This window comes from Ursus americanus, chromosome 19 (assembly GCF_024610735.1).
Source record: "Ursus americanus isolate L20-20 chromosome 19, mUrsAme1.1.p, whole genome shotgun sequence".
Taxonomy (NCBI): domain Eukaryota; kingdom Metazoa; phylum Chordata; class Mammalia; order Carnivora; family Ursidae; genus Ursus; species Ursus americanus.
Window position 1 is genome coordinate 58,726,726 of NC_142145.1, and position 17,204 is coordinate 58,743,929.

At 39.2% G+C, this 17,204-nt stretch overlaps 1 long non-coding RNA gene across 1 annotated transcript in view; it reads left to right on the top strand.

Annotated features, from left to right (window-relative positions):
* Window positions 1-10,903: 10,903 nt before the first annotated feature.
* LOC148108522 (uncharacterized) overlaps window positions 10,904-17,204 on the top strand; it is a 30,929-nt gene continuing 24,628 nt past the window's right edge. The window contains exon 1 of the long non-coding RNA XR_015727816.1: window positions 10,904-10,985. This is a non-coding gene — a long non-coding RNA (uncharacterized LOC148108522). The remainder of the gene's footprint in view (window positions 10,986-17,204) is intronic.

Here is a 17,204-nt window from a genome sequence, read left to right on the forward strand (position 1 = left end):
AATAAGTGCAAAGAGAACTGCTCTAAATCCCTCTGTCTTTTGTTTAACATATTTTAAGTATCATGTGTAAAGTGACCAGGTATTACATGGATTAATTCAGAGTACCAAAAATAATCTGTTAAACATTAGTAAGGCTTACTTATTTTTTGAAATTAAAAGACACATAAATAGATGTTCTCATTTTTAACCTACACTTGATCAATTGGCTACAGACAGCTTAAAATGTGTTCACCCTCCTTTGGGACAATGGATTTAAATAACTTTTAATGACTATTTATTGCAGTCTTCTCTTTTGGTTCAGTAATGGATCTGACCCAATTAATACAGGCCCATACTTTCCACAGTCATAGTTCTTTACTTCTGATTCCATATTCACCCTACATTGCTAACCAGGGTAAAATTATGTAATTCCTCAAGTATTCCTTTCTTGTCCTCAAATGTTTAATATTTCCAATTTCTGTTAGGTCACTGTGTATTCCTTGGTGGTAGGGATTGTATTTAGCATTCAACCTTCATTTAATTTCTTACTTTTGACGAATTTATTGAGTAAATTTTCTTTCTGTTCTCTAACATCCTTCAACTCTCTTGTGTTAAATGTATGGTTCTTTTATTTCCTCTAAAGAATATTCTGGGGACAAAATTTTGGCGTTCTGTCTTTAAATTTGTTTAATAGCAGCATAAGTACTTATAGTGCAGATATTGCTCTAAGATATAAGGAAACTCTTTATTTACTACTAGCTCTCAAGTGAGTAAAATGAAGCCTTGAAGTAGGTATTGAAGTCAGCTAGTCTCAAACTTTCTTGGGCCCATACTATATGTCAGGAACCTGTCCTCAAGGATCTCAGAATCTTACTGTTCAATACTGACTCCAAATAACCCACTGCTAAGTGTGATGATACAGGTATGCAGTAAGGCAAATGTTGTTTTATGGAGTTTGCAAATTTCTCCTAAAAGAAGCTACCTTTCCCCAAAGAGGCAACTTTGTCTTTAATGATAGGCATTGATTGGCTGCACAGAGGAGCAAGAAGAAAATTTTAGGCAGAGATAATTATATGTAGGGAGGTATGGAAGCATAGAGTATTCTGACATATTGAGTGAACAGAAAATAGCTAGTATGTTTGAATTATGGTATAGCTTGGATGGTGAAGAAGGGAGAATTTTTGATGAGGACAGAAAGGTTAGAATGATAGCTTTGAAGGGTCTTAAATATGATTCAAAGTAGTTTGAAATATATTCTATAATTACTTAGGAGTGCTTAAAATGGTAAAACAGAGACTGAAAAGTATTGAGGTTTTACAGGGTGATGGTAGTAACACCGTGAAGTAACTCCTGTATTATTTTAATAACCTATGTAAGAAATGATGAAGGTCTGGGGCACCTTGGGTGGCTCAGTCAGTTAAGCATCTGTCTTCTGCTTAGGTCATGATCCTAGGGTCCTGGGATTGAGCCCCTTGTCTGGCTCCCTGCTCAGCAGGGAACCTGCTTCTTCCCTCTCTTCCAGCTCTTGTTCTCTGTTGCTATCTTTGTCTCTGTATCTCTCTCTCAAATAAATAAATAAAAATCTTTTAAAAAATAAATAAATAAATTCTTAAAAAAAAAAAAGAAAGAAAAAGAAATGATGGAATTCTGACCTAAAGCCATGGAGGGTAATGAAGAAGAGGTTCAGATTAACTTGTCAGGTAGAATTGTGAACTTTGGTAACAGAGGTTGTACAAAGGATGACACAAGACAAAAGCACAATCTCTAACCAAATACTGTCTGAAAAATAAGCAACACCAACCCAAAGGCAACTCCTAGGGATTCAAGTTTTAAAAAGTTACACAAATTCATGTTAGACTAGAAGAGAATATCAGCACCCAAGCCTGTGTACCTCCCTGGAAACACAGCAGAGTTAGCATCCAGGTATTAGTCCCTGGCTGAAGGTGAGACACAAATGAAAATCTTTGCACTGCGGTAGTAGCTTCTAAGCCACACACGTCTCCTAGTAAAAGATAAAATTCTACCTGGCCTAGGAGACTTAAGCAAAACCATTGAGTGATAAGTGGCTTATGATGTCCCAATGGTAGCCAAATGGCAAGATTAGAAACAAGGAAAAAAAATATCTCAGCAGGGACATCAGAGGCAACACACTGCAGGGGCAATAAACTTCTGAGTTCATTCAGCCAAGGAACTAGACAAATCAAATAACTACAACCAAACAACTACGACCAACCGATCATATAACTACAAGAGCATCAACATTGGAGAGAAGAGAGATCAGTTACCAGAGTCGCTGCAATACATTATAAAAAGTGTCCAGTTTTAATCAAAACTAATGTGACATTGGAAGAAACACAGTTATGTCCCATACATGAAATAAAAGGTCAATAGAAATTGCTTTTGTGGAGACTCAGATGTTGCACTTAGCAGACGAAAACTTTGAAGTAGCTATTATAATTATTTTCTGAGAACTAAAGGAAAGCATGCCTAGAGAAGTAGAGGACGGTATGAAAATATCAAGTAGAGGGTATCAAAAAAGATAGAAATTATTTTTTAAAAATGGAGATTCTGTTGTTGCAAAGTACAATAACTTAAATGTAGAACCCACCGGAGGAACTCACCAGTCAATGTGAGCCGTCAGAAGAAAGAACCAGTGAATTTGAAGATATATCTGTAGCAGTGATGCAATCTCAAGAACAAATAGTACAATAGAAAATGAGGAAAAATTACAAAGCATTAGGAGAACGAGTGACACCATTAAATACACCAATATATATGTCATAGGATGTAAATTTTGACTTCTAGATTGGACCATTAATCTCATCAAGATATTATAAATTCAAATAGGGAGTTCAGGAAGAATAACAGGTTTGGGAAGTTAGGTAACTAATTTAGTTTTTACATATTGGACTTGAGATGTCTTCAAGATACCCAGGGAATGGTTCAGTAGGAAGTTGAAAATAAAAATTTGCAGCTCAGAAATGAGCAGAAAGGAGAAAATGATATTACTGAGAGTAAGTTTAAACAGTAACTACCACCTTGAAGACCGGATGAGCAAGAGGAAGAGGCATTACCCAGAACCCATAAATGCTGCTGGGACAGTATGACCATTTCTGATGTTGGAACCTCTATCCTATTACTGAATAAGAAGATAAGAGCCCATGCACTTGATGAAGCTTTAGGAGCCTTGAACCCTTCAACATTGCTGATGCTGCTGAGCCCCCCAAAATAATTCTGGAATCCACAGTTGCCCAATACTGCTGCTGCCTGATCCCAAAGCAGAGGAATACAAAGGCTTTCCTCTCTTCCTGCCATCCAGTATCACATTAGTGTCTTCCACTGATAGAACCTGATAGGCATATGACTGCAAGGGAGTTCAGGAAATGTAATTTTCAGAACTGTAGCTATCTCCTCTAGAGAGAGGACTATAGGAGAGCTAATATGGGGCTGAGAGTCAAAAGAGAAATATTCAGAATCATCTTCCCATTTGGTTGCTCAGCATCCATGCACATCACTCCACCTTTATTTAAATTTCCAATCAATGACAGTTGCTTCAGCATAAAGACTCATCTGTCCTGCCTACAAATTAAGATATTGTCCTTTTTTTTCTCCAAAAGGAAAGCTAAACATTCTCATAGATTACTATATTCATCTCAGGTTAGTGTTGGGATTTCCTCTAGTTTAGTTATAATCCCACAGGAATATTCTGTAACTTAGAGACTAAGTGGTAAAGTTAATCACCAACATCTCCTTGGTGAGGAAAAATAAAAGAAAGTGAATTTGAAAATTCTTAATAAATATCATAAATACACAATTTTACCATAGTACACAATTCAGGAGGAAAATATTCTTAGTTAATATAATCATCATTTTCCTACCAATGAGTCACGAGACCCAGTTATCCACTGTTGTCTTCTTTTACTGCAAGTCCAGTGCAAACACGATGGCTCATGATCCTTTTGTAATGGAGGGGTTTGCATACGGCACTGAATCTATCACTTGCCATGGCTACAAGCAACATCATCTCACTTCCACCTAAAGGGTGAAGAAAGAACATCTGGATCATGGAGCCTTCATAGGAGATAGCCTTATATTCACTAATTAGGTCACAGATCATTTTAGGAGTAGCAAAGGAGGTCAGGGTCATATCAATAAAGGAGAGGTTGACCAGTAAGAAGTACATGGGAGAGTGTAAGTGAGGGTCCAGTTTTACTCCAAAGGTAATAATGAGTTTACCTAATACAGTGACTATGTAGATAATTGAAAAAAAAAATAAGAAAAAGCAAATCTGTAACTCATGAAACTCTGTGACTCCCAGGAAAATAAACTCAGACTCCATGGAGTGATTTTATTTCTCCATTTGTTTGAATATTGGCATATGTTACCTAAAACAAAACAAAACAAATTAGAATAAAGTCTGTGAATTAAAGTTGAGAGATGCAATACATATTCACTTGACTTTCCTCCTAAAATCCACCGAAATGTGCAAAAAGAATCAACAGTGTTGAACAATATTGAATTAAAATTTTTTTGAATGAAAAATGGACACTATTTCTTAGCAAAGGTTATGAGGGATTTCTGTCAAAAACTGAGACATTTGAACAAGATTGATGCTGACAATACCTAAGTCATATCTGCACTAACCTTGAGAAAAGTGGTACATGAGTTGGTGAAAGAATTTAGAAATTCCTTGCCCCTTTTTTTAGAGAATAAAAAAGATTTTTATAGATCTATCAGTCCATGGGAAAAGAAGAGGTTTCATCTTGAAATCTATTTCTACACTGCAAAATAGTGAGGGGCATAGCAGTGGAGGAGAGGCCAAATGGTTTTCTAACTAAAAAGCAGGACCAAGAAAAATGAAATTAAGTAGATGAAATATAGAACATGCAGAATGTAGGAGTCAGCTGGAAGTCAGCTGAGCAGCAATAATAAACACTGAATTTTAGACAGTTGAATCTATTGTTGGCCAAATTAAGGTCGCTTCTCACCTTTTTCCATAAGGTGGAAAAAAGACTCAGCTGTTTGGGTCTTTTCCCATGGGCTCTGACTTTACCTCCAGGCCTATGAATTTAGTAGATGGGAAGGTACAGTGCGCAGGGATGGCACAAATGGATGCTTGTTGCTAGCTTACTACTGCCTTGTTTAAGTTACTTGCTTTGTCGAGTGGTTAAATATCCTAATGGATTTGGTATAACATCCAGATTATTTATAAGAGAGTATGATTGTAGAGTTCTTTTTTTTAGATGGTTATTTATCTTCTTTAAATTTTTTTTTATTTTAGTGTTTTTTTTTATTATATTATGTTAGTCACCATACAGTACATCCCTGGTTTCTGATGTAAAGTTCGATGATTCATTAGTTGCATGTAACACCCAGTGCACCATGCAATACGTGCCCTCCTTACTACCCATCATCAGTCTATCCCAACCCCCACCCCCCTCCCTCTGAAGCCCTCAGTTTGTTTCTCTGAGTCCATAGTCTCCCATGCTTCACTCCCCCTTCTGATTACCCCCCTTTCTTTATCCCTTTCTTCCCTTACCCATCTTCCTAGTTCTTATGTTCCATAGATGAGAGAAATCATATGATAATTGTCTTTCTCTGCTTGACTTATTTCACTTAGCATTATCTCCTCCAGTGCCGTCCATGTTGCAGCAAATGTTGAGAACTCATTCTTTCTGTTACCTGAGTAATATGCCATTGTATATATGGACCACAGCTTCTTAATCCAGTTGTCTGTTGAAGGGCATCTTTGTTCCTTCCGCGATTTAGCTATTGTGGATAATGCTGCTATGAACATTGGGGTGCATATGGCCCTTCTCTTCACTACGTCTGTATCTTTGGGGTAAACACCCAGTAGTGCAATGGCTGGGTCAAAGGGTAGCTAAATTTTTAACTTTTTAAGGGACCTCCACACTGTTTTCCAGAGTGGCTGTACCAACTTGCATTCCCACCAACAATGTAGGAGGGATCCCCTTTCTCCACATCCTCTCCAGCAATTGCTGTTTCTTACCTTGTCAATTTTTGCCATTCTAACTGGCGTAAGGTGGTATCTCAGTGTGGTTTTGATTTTAATTTCCCTGATGGCTAAGGATTTTGAACATTTTTTCGTGTGTCTGTTAGCCATTTGTATGTCCTCATTAGAAAAGTGTCTGTTCATATCTTCTGCCCATTTTATGATTTATTTGTTTCTCACGTATTGAGTTTGAGAAGTTCTTTGTAGATCTTGGATACCAGTCTTTTATCTGTAGCATCATTTGCAAATATATTCTCCCATTCCGTGGGCTGCCTCTTAGTTCTTTTGACTGTTTCCTTGGCTGTGCAGAAGCTTTTTATCTTGATGAAGTCCCACAAGTTCATTTTATCTTTTGTTTCTCTTGCCTTTGGAGATGTGTCATGAAAAAGGTTGCTTTGGCCAATGTCGTAGAGGTTGCTACCTATGTTTTCCTCCAGGATTTTGATGGATTCCTGTCTCACATCGAGGTCTTTCATCCATTTGGAGTTTATCTTTGTGTATGGTGTGAGAGAGTGGTCAAGGTTCATTCTTTTGCATGTAGCTGTCCAATTTTCCCAGCACCATTTATTGACATTTATTGAATATGTCATCTGCAAAAGCAATTTATCTTTTTTTTCTGATTTGATCCCTTTTATTTATTTTTTTGACTGATTGCTCTGGATAGGACTTTCAGTACTATGTTGAATAGAAATGGTAAGCATGGACGCCCTGACCTTGCTTCTGACTTTAGCAGAAAAGCTTTTGACCTTTTACCATTGAGTATGATGTTTGCTGTGGGCTTGTCATATATGGCTTTTATTATGTTGAGGTATGTTTCTTCTCCACTCACATTTTATGAGTTGTTTTTTTTTTAATCATGAAAGGGTGTTGTATTTTGCCAAATGCTTTTTCTACAACTATTGAGATTATCATATGGTTTTTATCCCTCGTTTTTTAAATATAGTGTCTCACATATATTGATTTACATATGTTGAACTTTTCTTGTATTCTAGGGGTGATTCCCACTTGATCATGACATATGATCCTTTTAATTTGTTGTTGAATTTGCTTCCTAATATTTTGTTGAAAATGTTTGCATGTATATTCATCAGGAATATTGGCAGTAGTTTTCTTTTCATGTACTGTCTTTTTTTTTTTTTTAAGATTTTACTTATTTTAGAGGGTGAGGAAGAGAAGAGAGGAAGGGACACAGGGGAAAGGAGAAGGACAAACACACTCCACACTGAACACAGAGCTCAACACATAGCTCTATCCCAAGACCCTGAGATCATGCCTGAGCCAAAACCAAGAGTTGGGACACTCATCAGACTGAGCCACCCAGGTGCTCCTTGTGGTGTGTTTTTTGGCTTTGGTAATGCTGGCCTCGTATCCCCCCTAGTAACAATACTTTGGCAGCCAACCATGGACAAAAGTGCCTTTGTGGGAGCTTTGGGATCTAGTTAAGAGATTGTGAAAATCCCAGTGTAACCCATGATCAATGAGGGCCATTTTGAGTAGGCAGACCCATGCCCAGGTGGCAGACTCACTGATCTAGTGTCTGGGTACAGATTCAGAAACAACTGCAGTCTCCCTGTGGACTTGGCTAAACCATATTTGGTCTTGGTCTCCCCACCAACACCATCTATCCACCGGGACCACTAGGAGTCACACTCACCTGTGCCACAGGTAGCAGTCCTGCGAACCTCAGAACTTGAAGTGGCCTGTGACCCAATTCTGGTCCCTTTTAGCCACTAGTTGTGTATGCCAAGGGACCGGGTGGTAGACACATCTGTCCGTGTTCCTGAGGCAGGCCCTCTGAGCTTGGTCCAACTGTAGATCCTGATATGGCCCTTTAATTCAGTCACAGGCTGGGAACACTCCTGCTGCCAAGCATCAAAAAGTAAAAGTACTTAGGAATAAATTGAATCAAGGAGGTGAAAGATCTGTACACTGAAAACTGTAGGACATTGATGAAAGAACTTGAAGACACAAATAAATGGAAAGATACCTTGTTCCTGGATTAGGAGAATTAATATTATTACAATGTCCATACTACCAAAAGTCATCTATAAATCTAATGCAATTCCTGTCAAAATTCCAATGGCATTTTTCACAGAAGTAGATAAAACAACCTTGAACTTTGTATGAAACCACAAAAGACCCAAATAGCCAAAACTATGGAATACCATTCAGCCATAAAAAAGAAGGAAATTCTATTTGTGACAACAGGAATGAAACTGGAGGACATTATGCTAAGTGAAATAAGCCAAACACAGAAAGAGAAATATTGTGTGATTTCACTTACATGTGGAATCTAAAAAAGTTGAATTCATCAAACCAGACAGTAACATGGTGACTGCCAGGGGCTGGTGGCCAAGGATGGGGGTGGTGGTGGAATGGGGAGATGTTGGTAAGATGATAAGTTCTGGGGCTATAATATGTAGCATGGTGACTATAATTAATAGTATTGTATTGCATACTTGAAATATGCCAAGAGAATAGATCCTAAGTGTTCTCACCACACAAAAAGTGTAATTGTAAAAGGCGATAAATGTGTTAATCAACTTGAGGTGGTACTCATTTCCTCACAATGTATACATATATTAAGGCATCATTAACTTGTATAACTTCAAAAAACTCACTGTACAACTTAAATACATATAATTATTGTCGATCATACCTCAATAAAGCAGTAAGAAGAATGAAGGAGAAATATATACTTTCTCATAAAAACAAAACCGAGGGAATTCACTGCCAAGTAGACTTGCACTATGAATAATGTTTAATGTTTTCAGGCAGAAGTAGTGTGATACCAGACCGACACATGGACCATCCACCAAAGAAATGAAAAGCATTGGGAATGGAATAAAAGAAATATGTATGGTAGCAAAAGTAGAATTTATGGCAAAAAAAAAAAAATCACCCAAAGGATGAGAGTGAGGAATTGGGGATATACTGGTGTAAATCTCTTTTACAACACATCAGGTAGTGATATTATTTGAAGTTAGACTTCGATTAAGTGTTTTTAATCCTAGAACAACAATTTAAAATATTTTAAAAAGATATAAATAATAGGGAAATGATGAAGTTAAATGGATTCATAAAAACTAACACAAAAGGGGGCAGAAAAAGAACTGATTAGATAGAATAAATAGAATACAATTAGCAAAATGGTAATTTTAATCTAACCATATCAGAAATTAGATTCAATATAAATTATCTAAAGAAACCAAGAGACTGGGATGATAAATTAGAAATAAAAGGAAGACCCAACAATATGCTGTCTACTTAAAAAAAAAAAAGACTAAAAGTAAAATAAAATCTAAAAAATAATTTAAAAAGTAAAATACATACTATTCAAACATTAAACAAAAGAAAGTTGGAGTAGCTACATTATATTAGACAAAATAGACTTCAGAATGAGGAACATTACCGGAGAGAAGGACATCTCTTGATTCAAAAGGGGTCGTTTCTTTTCTTTCTTTCTTTCTTTCTTTCTTTTTTTTTTTTTCCAAAAGGGGTCATTTCTTGCGGAAGATATAACAGTTCCAAAGGTGGGAGGTACCCAACAGAGCTTCAAAATACATAAGCAAAATCTGATCAAGGTGAAATTAATTCAAAGAGTGAATTTTACTGTATATAAAGTAAAAAGAAATACATTTAAAATAGAATATATTAAAGATGATTCCACCTATATAAGTTTTAAAACAGGTAAATCTATTTTTTAGTGGATGAATAAAAAGTATAAAGCAAAGAAGTTTACAAGTGAAGTTAGGGGGAGAATTAGGGGTGATAAAAACAAAGGGACTTCCAGAGTTCTTGCGATGCCCTGCTTGTCTTTGGTAGTGGCTATTGGATGTTTGCTTTATATTTATTATACTTTTCATATATGTTTTGTGCATTTTATGCTGCATATTGTATTTTATAGGAAAGTTGTAAAATAATTTTTAAAATAAAACCATGGGGAACCCAACTGAATCAATTCTTTTCCAAGTATCATGCTATGTAAAATTTTGCTTCTCTGATTTATATTGTCTCATTATACAACTAGAACACTATAATTTATTTAGCTTCCTTTCTTGCTTTGGATTCTGGGATGCTCAAAGATGTTTATTCTGAAATTGAAGTTTTATTTACTGATCTGTTGTTTCTCACAATATTATGTTTCTTATGTATGATGAGTGTGCTGGTGTATCATATATTTTATTAAGCTTTTTTGTACTTTATTTGGGTGTGTATTTATACCTACTATATCTTCTGACAGACGTCTGACAGCATTCTTTTTTTAAGACATCCATTTTTTTAGAGCAGTTTCAGGTTTACAACAAAATTGAGAGGAAGGCACAGAGATTTTCCCATATATCCCCTGCGTGAGTGCGCAGACACACACACACACACACACTCCTCCATTGCCTCCCCCATTACTGACCACTCACCAGAATGGTACATTGTTACCAAAGATGAGTGGACATTGACATCATCATAAGCACCCAAAGTCCACAGTTTACCTTAAAGTTCACTCTTGGAGTACATTCCATGGTTTTGGACAAATATATAATGACCCAGCCATCCTTATAATAGTATACAGGGTATTCTCACTGCCCTAAAAATCCTGTGTCCTCTGTTAATCTTTCCTCCACCTCCACCCCTGGCAAGCGTTACTTTTTTGTTCCTGGGTCTTCTTAATACAGTTGGAAAAAGTAGACTCTCCAGGGCTGCCAATCACAGTGCCTTAGTAACAAACAAGGAAGCAGCACAGCTGCCTGCGGGCCTCCCTAGCACCAAGAGCACGTGCACGACTGTTGCAAGCTAACTGGCTGCAGGTGGGAGCGCGCGCGCTCCCCAAAGGCTTCTGGGCAGGAGCCAATAAGGCGCATGCTCAGGCACAGACTTCCCCGCCCCCTCCTGGCTCTGGAGTCCACTTTGGCATGGGGAATGGCCTCCGGTCCTGCAGCACTGAGCCGGTCTCCTGAGCCCCAAGTAAATCTCCAGGGAGAGACTCAGTCAGCCCAAGGTAAGGAGGCATGGCCAGCCACATCAACTCACTGTTTGAATTTTTAATCTTGCTGTTTGAACACTTTTAAGGTTTCCTTCTTGTCCCTGACATTCTCCCGCCGAAAGTATCAAACCTAAGCGGTAAAGTTTGAATCTTGGGAAACACGGTGGAAATGCTTCTGTGTGGGTCGTTTTTTACCTCTTACCCTGTATAAATCTTTTTATTGTCTCCATAGTTTTGCTCTTTCCAGAATGTCATAGTTGGAATCATATAGTTTGTAGCCTTTCCAGACTGGTTTATTCCACTTAGTAATAGCATTTAAGGTTCCTCCATGTTTTTTCATTGTTTGATAGCTCATTTCTTTCTCTTTTTTAAGGTTTTTATTTAAATTTCAGTTAACATATAGTGTAATATTAGTTTCAGGTGTAGAATTTAGTGATTCAACACTTAATTCAACACCTGGTGCTCATCACGTGTCCCCCTTAATCCCCATCACCTATTTTTTTTTTTAAGGGAAATTCGATTCTTTATTAGAACTCTTTAGATCAGTGTTTGCAAACATTTACCTGGGGAAGGGGACCGAGAACTACCCACACCATTTTTTTTTTAAAGATTTTATTTATTTATTCGACAGGACAGAGACAGCCAGCGAGAGAGGGAACACAAGCAGGGGGAGTGGGAGAGGAAGAAGCAGGCTCATAGCGGAGGAGACTGACTTGGGGCTTGATCCCATAACGCCGGGATCACGCCCTGAGCTGAAGACAGAGGCTTAACCGCTGTGCCAACCAGGCACCCCTACCCACACCATTCTTTCCCCAGCTTCTTCCTGAAGAAGCGGGACTTAGATGAATAGAGCAGCAGCAAGGTCTTCCACTTTATCTTTGCCTGGCTCCTGCTCCCGGGCCTGAAGTGCTTTTATGACCTGGTAACCAGGTCCTGCGTAGCGTTGGGGGACCTCTGGGTCGCCACCTCCGGGCTGCTGCGGGGTAGCTCCGGGTGGCTGCCTGGCGGGCAGCGTGGGGGGGGGGGGGGAGCTCCGGGTAGCCTCCTGGCAGGCTGCGCGGGGGCGGAGGGGGGAGAGCTCCGGGTAGCCTCCTGGCGGGCAGCGCGGGGTGGGAGGGGATAGCTCCGGGTGGCCGCCTCGCAGGCAGCGCCGGATGGGGGGAAGGGAGAGCTCCGGGTGGCCGCCTCGCCTCGTGGGCTGGGGGGGGTGAGGAGCTCCCGGTAGCCTCCTGGCAGTCTGCTGGGGGCGGGGGGGGGGGGGAGTCCGGGTAGCCTCCTGGCAGGCAGTGCGGGGTGGGAGGGGGTAGCTCCGGGTGGCCGCCTCAAGGGCAGCCTTCAGGGGACCGCCGGGTAGCAGCCTCGGGGGCAGCCTCGGGGGACCGCTGGGTGGATGCGTCCTGGGTAGGGACCTCGTCTGAGCTTTGTGCCCGGAGTTGGCGGTGATAGTCAGCTAAATTCATGATCATCTTGGCTACATCTTTCTGGTAATAAGGCCGACCAAATATCAAGATATAAGCTTCGCCCTTGGGGTCCCACTGATTAACATGAAGTAGGGTCTGTGACATACACTCCACGTGCGGGATGTGCTCTCCTCCGGCATAAGATCGCTTCCACCAGCCAGCCTCGAGGTGAACTGCCTTCGGACTCTTCAGATACTCCGAGTGGAACCAGTAGAGCCGCTTGCTGAGGTTACCGAGCATCGTGAATAGCGTCCCTTCTTGCTGCTCCAGCTGCAGGAGCATCGGAAACCGCCTTTAAGAGAAGCGAGCTGGTATGTGCGGAGACACACGTGCTTTCCCATGGTTTTAATGGGACCAGCATTCCTGAGGGGTTGGAATGACTTTTTCATGGAAAGCCTATATATAGGACCTGGAAGCCTCCCAGTTCAGTAATATGATTTTGTTAGATCAGTGTTCACGTTGATATTATTATGACCTTGTAAATAGTATCTGTAGCTGCAGAGTTTGCTACAATTTCTTGCATAAAGTTTTGTTTTTCTTGATGTCATTAATTGCTCTTTTGCTCAAATGCTTCTTTTTCTTTTAAAATGCTTATTTTTCTACCTTCTCCTTTATCTCCACACTCCCCAGCTGTGTAAATTTCTTCTCTGGACCTTCACGCACAGCAGGAACTTTATCATTTCATCTTGAGAGTACTGCTCCTTCAGTCTTGACTGCTCCAGTCTGGGTTAGCTGCTTTCAGGCCCACAGTCCTGTGGGTTACTATAGCCTTTCCTGGTGTTAGATCCTGGGCTCTCTGGATCCCGTGACTTCCTTTCTTTTGTGTGCATGCACATTTGGTTTTGTTGTTGTTGTTTGTGAAGCAGATTTTACAGTAGTAGCAAGAGCACCCTGGCAACAATTCCTGAGTTGCTCTGTGATCATCTCCAAGAGGACCCTCATGGTTTTTACTATAGTTCTCTTTCCCACTTTATTTCTGCTTAGCTTCCAGGAAGCTGAGGATGAGGTAGCTGAATTCCAGGAGGGAAGCAGAAAATGAGAGACAGAGTTGTGGGCATAATTAGTTTAGGCTGAATGAAGAAATAGAGACTTGCAGGCTGGTAAGGAGACTGCAGCTTGAAGTGGAAGCTTTGAAGCTAGTGGTAGCAGTGGGTGCCGATGCCTAATGTGCTAGGTTTATCAAAATGAGAAATATACTTTTTCAGGTGGAACTGAAGAGTGGTCATCAACAGCAACAACAACAGAATAAGCGTCAAGTGAATTTTTGAAATAAAATGTTTTATTTCATGGAACCAAGGGAAAGTGGTTTAGAGTTTAGAAGTTCACTTAGAAACTTCATAGCTGTCAGTTTTCTAGCTATAATGTTCCTATAATTTTCAAAGGCTGATTGTTTTGACAGAGTGCTTCCTTCTACAGGACTTTATTTTTTTTATTTTTATTTTTATTTTTTTAATGTTTTTTTTTTATTACATTATGTTAGTCACCATACAGTACATCCCTAGTTTCTGATGCGAGGTTCGATGTTTCATTAGTTGAGTATAACACCCAGTGCACCATGCAATATGTGCCCTCCTTACTACCCATCACCAGTCTATCCCATTCCCCCACCCCCCTCCCCTCTGAAGCCCTCAGTTTGTTTCTCTGAGTCCATAGTCTCCCATGCTTCACTCCCCCTTCTGATTACCCCCCTTTCTTTATCCCTTTCTTCCCCTACCCATCTTCCTAGTTCTTAATGTTCCATAGATAAGAGAAATCATATGATAATTGTCTTTCTCTGCTTGACTTATTTCACTTAGCATTATCTCCTCCAGTGCCGTCTATGTTGCAGCAAATGTTGAGAACTCGTTCTTTCTGATAGCTGAGTAATATTCCATTGTATATATGGACCACAGCTTCTTAATCAAGTCATCTGTTGAAGGGCATCTTTGTTCCTTCCGCGATTTAGCTATTGTGGATAATGCTGCTATGAACATTGGGGTGCATATGGCCCTTCTCTTCACTACGTCTGTATCTTTGGGGTAAATACCCAGTAGTGCAATGGCTGGGTCATAGGGTAGCTAAATTTTTAACTTTTTAAGGGACCTCCACACTGTTTTCCAGAGTGGCTGTACCAACTTGCATTCCCACCAACAATGTAGGAGGGATCCCCTTTCTCCACATCCTCTCCAGCAATTGCTGTTTCCTGCCTTGTTGATTTTTGCCATTCTAACTGGTGAAGGTGGTATCTTAGTGTGGTTTTGATTTGAATTTCCTTGATGGCTAATGATTTTGAACATTTTTTCATGTGTCTGTTAGCCATTTGTATGTCCTCATTAGAAAAGTGTCTGTTCATATCTTCTGCCCGTTTTATGATTTATTTGTTTCTCACGTATTGAGTTTGAGAAGTTCTTTGTAGATCTTTGATACCAGTCTTTTTTTTTAATGATTTTTTATTATATTATGTTAGTCACCATACAGTACATCCCTGGTTTCCGATATAAAGTTCGATGATTCATTAGTTGCGTATAACACCCAGTGCACCATGCAATACGTGCCCTCCTTACTACCCATCACCGGTCTATCCCATTCCCCCACCCCCCTCCCCTCAGAGGCCCTCAGTTTGTTTCTTATAGTACATAGTCTCTCATGTTTCATTCCCCCTTCTGCTTACACTCCCTTTCTTTATCCCTTTCTTCCCCTACCGATCATCCTATCTCTTATTTTCCATAGATGAGAGAAATCATATGATATTTGTCTTTCTCTGCTTGACTTATTTCATTTAGCATTATCTCCTCCAGTGCTGTCCATGTTGCAGCAAATGTTGAGAACTCGTTCTTTCTGATAGCTGCGTAATATTCTATTGTATATATGGACCACAGCTTCTTAATCCAGTCGTCTGTTGAAGGGCATCTCGGCTCCTTCCATGATTTAGCTATTGTGGACAATGCTGCTATGAACATTAGGGTGCATATGGCCCTTCTCTTCACTACGTCTGTATCTTTGGGGTAAAGACCTAGTAGTGCAATGGCTGGGTCATAGGGTAGCTCAATTTTTTAATCATGACATTTGCTTACCATCATATTGTTTCACTCATTACTTAGTAACACTAAATATAATTTTAAATTTAATGTGTTACAGGTTGAATTGTGTCCTCTCCAAAAGATATGTTCTGGTCCTCACCCCTGATGTCTCAGAATATAGCCTTATTTGGAGATGGGGTCTTTACAGAGGCAATCAAGTTAAAATGAGATCGTTAGGGCTGTCCCTAATCCAGTACGATGATGTCCTTTTAAAAAGGGAAAATTCAGACCTAGAGACAAACATGTGTAGGAAAAAGAAAAAATTAAGACCTAGGGAGAAAACAACTGTCTATAAGCCAAAAAGAAAGGCCTGGATCAATTATTTCCCTCATGACATTCAGAAGGAACCAAACCTGCCAACATCTTTATCTTGACTTCTAGCCTCCAGAAATATGAGACAATTTCTGTTGGCTAACCCACTCAGTTTGCAGTAATCTGTTACAACAGCCTTAGGAAAGTAATACAAGTATATTCGTTTCAATTTTATATGAAAACTTTCCATTCTAAAATCCAATATTTTATATTATCTTAATTTTTAATTCTTTAAAATATCAGTTCATAATAATTAGTGGTTTAGTACTGTATAAACATTGTTTAAACATATTTATAGACATGAAATTTTTCCTTGCCTTTCTTCCATGATATTTGCCTTTACCTGTTATAATTCTTCCTCTCTGCCCATTTATTTCCTAAATCTTTTACTGACTTCTTTACTAAACAATTCATGTGAGAATTCCTGTCTTGTCCATCTCCTCTTTCCCTTAGGCCATCTTGTATATATATCAACTACGTCCATATAGCTGTGTAGGTATATAGTCAAGTTATTAGTAGGTCACCCAGGCAACCCCAAATACTGACTCATTTAATGGTGTGACAGAGCAGCAGGGCCAAAGATTTCATCGAAATGTGAATGTACCCCGAGTGACTCAGTACCAGAAGCATATGAAGATTGGAGGAGAAATAAATTTTGAAATGTACATAACTGAAAATTCTTCTAATGTTCAATGAATAACATGCAATTAGAGAATTTGGTTCTCAAGTAATAGAAGTTCTTTCTTTTTGGGTATATGCAAAGATAAGCACACTATTTTTTAGTGGCAATTACACAAAATAGAATTTATCAGAATTCCTGTGTTTGTAGGGTACAAACCTGTGAAGTCAGTGAGTATGAAAGTAACAACTCGTGTGAAGGAAACTTGAGATTTTTCCCAAATTTGAAAACAATCCTTAAAGTTATATGATATTCCATTAACAAGTTATAATGCTAAAAATATTTTTTTAAACAACCAATGTTTTAAAAAATCAACCATGCTAGTGGAAAAGTAGAATTTTCTTTTTATTATTTGTATAGAAAATTATACTGAGGCACCAAGGTGGCTTAGTTGGTTAAGTGTCTGATTTTTTATCTCAGCTCAGATCTTGATCTCAGGGTCATGAGTTCAAGGCTCGTGTTGTGCTCTAGCTAGGCTGGAGTCTAGAAGGGAGGGAAGGAAGGAAAGAAGGAAAGAAGGAAGGAAGGGGAAGGGGCAAGGGAAAGGGAAAGGAAGGAAAAAGGGAAGGAAGGAAGGAAGGAAGGAAGGAAGGAAGGAAGGAAGGAAGGAAATTATATCACCAAAGCACTGGAATTTGAAGAGGAGGTCAAAGAGTACCCAGCCAAAAATATCAGAAAAGAAGTGTTACAGAAGTACGTCAGAAATAAATAGCATAAAAATACG